This window comes from Mandrillus leucophaeus, unplaced genomic scaffold, assembly GCF_000951045.1.
Source record: "Mandrillus leucophaeus isolate KB7577 unplaced genomic scaffold, Mleu.le_1.0 Scaffold69, whole genome shotgun sequence".
Taxonomy (NCBI): Eukaryota; Metazoa; Chordata; class Mammalia; order Primates; family Cercopithecidae; genus Mandrillus; species Mandrillus leucophaeus.
In genome coordinates, this window is record NW_012107474.1 from 2,384,268 (window position 1) to 2,387,720 (window position 3,453).

Consider the following 3,453-nt stretch of genomic DNA (forward strand, 5'->3'; position numbering starts at 1 on the left):
GGTCCTCGAGAGAAGGTGTCTTGTCCCTCCCACCGTGCCCACAACCTTCACGCGGTGCCTGACACAGAGCAGGGCCTCTCGAGCCTTTGAGGACATCTGGAGGACGACTCCGAACTCACCCTCGCGTTGCACCGTCTCACCTCTCTCTAGGGGCCTGTCCCTTCCCACGGTGACCTTCGAAGCATGTCTGTCTGTCACCATGTCCCGGCACAGTCTGGCCATGCTCACTCATGTCCACCCGCTGACTCATTGCAGCTGGCACGCTTCTTGCAAATGGCATAAACTCACACATTTTTTGCATGAGTAAATGGTAACCAAAAAAAAAAGGATGGTTTGCGTGCTCTACACTAGCAGCCAGCACGTCACCTGGAAACAGCGAGACGAGAGCCGCCACTCAGACATCTCCATCTCCTGGGATCCGCGCTCCGTGTGGCCCTGGCAGAGTGCCCAGGATAAAGGGCATGGCCAGCACCTGCGGCCTGCTCTGGGCCCCAGTCCTGGTCCCCGCATCCGGACGAGGCTGTAGCATCCCGGAGGCCTCTGCTCTGCCTCTGGGGACCTTTGCTCCATTTGCAGAAGGTTTCCTTCTTCCTGCAGTGAGGCGGGTGGTGACTCCAGAGCTGCCCGCTCAGCATAGGGCGACCCCCTGCCAGGCTGTCCATGGTGCTCTTCCTAAGTGAGCCCCCCCCACCCCCGGGGGAACCCCTGGCTCTGTCTGGGGCCTGGCAGACTCTCCCTAGGGCTGGCCCCTTCCTGCACCCCCCTCCCCTGCCCTCCGACCTCAGCATATGGCTCAGGGACACAGACACCCAAAGGCCTCCTCTTGGGTCCTCAGCCTTGATCTCGGCCACGGCCCTGCTTAAATATCAAGAAAACACATTGGCCACATAAATAATTCCTAACGGCAGCAACAGAAATCGGAACCAGCAACCCTAGAGGGCTGGAGCCGGGGGGCCACCTGGCCTGTGAACAGGCACATTGCTGCTGCTTTGCTGGCCTTCGTGGTTCATTTAAGCGGCCTGCGGAAGGCCTCGCCTGAAAGTGGGTGCTGTCTGAGATGGGGAGGGGCCCTGCGCCCAGTAGGACCCACACAACTGTGGCAGCCACCGAGCCACAAGGAGCCTCAGTGTAGGAGGCGAAGGAGACAACGTCCCGGGGGCAGACGCTGGGACTGGGCAGTCTCTGGTTTGACCTGTTCACCGCGGGTTATTGACTTAACCTGTGGACAACTGGGCCATTCTTTGAGGGTAGAGGGGGTTGGGGGCTTTTCTCCTACCTGCCCTTCCCAGGCCAGGGCCGCGGCTTCCTGACCTAGTGCACACATGTCTGTCAAGCTCTCCAGATACAATGGGGCAGAATGACCAATGTGGCCCCCCGGGTCCCTGAGAAGGATGCCACTGCAGTGGTTAATCTGATTTTCTGGCACCTAAAGCCACTAGGCTGAAGCCTAAAAAAAAAAAAAAAACAAAATTTAAAAAGTACAAAACCACCTGAAGCGAAGCCAGGAGCATAGAGAGGGGCCTCAGGCATCAAAGCGGGGAGGGTCGGGTCGGGAAGAGGAACCTGTCTGACTCCTGGCTGCACCAGGAGATTCCTTCCTCACCCAGGGTGGCGCTGGTGCCAGCTGCGCACCCATCCCTCTGTAAAAATGCTGCCCCACGCTCCACTCTCTGTGTTTATCAATTTATTTTGAGAGTTTTATGACACGCTTGTGGCCCACGCTGCAACTATGAATATTAAACGAACCCATTTCCTGCTGGGGTTTCCAGTCTCAAGGCCTAAAACACAAGATGAACTCCAGAAACATGGCAATCATAAGGCAGGCTGAAGAAACCCCACGTGGAAAGGAAAACTGTTTTCCACAAATCTGTAATAATATGCAAACCATAATAATAAAGTACCATTCCTGCAGACTTTGGGAGCATTGCTTCCATTATGTTCAGTGAGGAGTTTCTCGAATCATTTGCTTGTATCCTTAGACTCACACCATGTGTTTTATTTTTCCTCATAATGTGTTAAAAGCATGGAAGACCAGAAAACAGAAAGCAAATCAAAGCTTCTGAAAGGAAATACAGCTTCCGGGGGTCAAGGACACAAATAACAATGAAAGACACTGGGTAGCAGAGGCCTGGTTGAAGCACAGACTTAGTTATGAGGGTGCCAGGGGTTCCCCCACTGGGGAGACGGGACTGCAGTTCCAAGCGTGCCCTTTCCTCTGTGCTTCCTGCCTTTCTCTGCAGAGCAAGCTCCTCGCCCGCGGGGCCAGGGAAGGGAAAACAGGATGGCCATGGTTGGCACAGGGCTGTTCGGGGTTTTGGAAGCTCAGGGCTAGGTGGAGGTGAAAGGTCAAGGGCACCTGAGTGTGGGGACCTGTTCTGCGGAGGCAGGTTTGGCTGCAGTTTTTATTTGGTGCTGATGAACTGTTTCCAAACAGCCAGCCAGGTGTTTGCAAATACCTAAGACCTTTTGGAAGACGCTGGCTAGGGTGGGAGGGGTGGGGAAGCCTGGTGCCTGGATGAGGGGGGCAGATATTTTAAGTCACAGGCTGAGGGACTGAATGGTGAGTGTGATCAGGGGCCTGGTTTCTCCCCCACCCCGCCTTTTATCTTTGTTCTTTTTTGAGACAGGGCCTTGTTCTCTTGCTCAGGCTGGAGTGCAGTGGTGCAATGACAGCTCACTGCAGCCTCAATCTCCCAGGCTCAAGCCATCCTCCCACCTCAGGCTCCCAAGTAGCTGGCCCCACAGGCCTGCGCCACCGCACCTGGCTATTTTTTTAAATGTTTTATAGAGGGGAGGTCTTGCTATGTTGTCCAAGCCGGTCTCAAACTCCAGAGCTCAAGTGATCCTCCTGCCTCAGCCTCCCAAAGCCCTGGGATTACAGGGGGGAGCCAAGGCGTCCAGCCTTGTTTTTGTTTAGCTCCCCTGGGAGATTAACAGGGTGTTGGGGCCTCCAGAAGAAAAAAAGGCAGATGTCAACTGTTCAGCTGAAAGGAACTAAAAACATTCCCCTGTATTCTTGGTGTGTAAACCTGGGACAAAGGAAAAAGCACTTTGAACGATGAAGGAAAACTTTGGGACTCTTCATTTCCTTGAAAGCCTTTGAAAACCAACTGACTCCCAAACAACCCCCGTGTGTGTGGGGGGGTGGGGGGGGGGCGATTGGGAAATCTGTAGTCAGACTGCAGGGGCGAATCAGGAGAAGCTCATCCTAGTTTCTCCGGGCCCTCCTCCCAGGCGTCCGCCCAGGCAGGAAAGCCTCCCGAGATGGGTTCCAAGTTTTGTGCCAACTTCCCTGAATTCTCGTTCCCCCTTCTGTGAAGTAGTGTTATTTAACACAAGGAAAAATGACCCTAGGCGCGATCCAGAATCTAACTCCCAAATGTGTCCTCAGGCTTAAAAAATACCTTCGCCCATAGCCTCTGTCTGCCCTGGAGAAAACGTTTTACGTTCGGA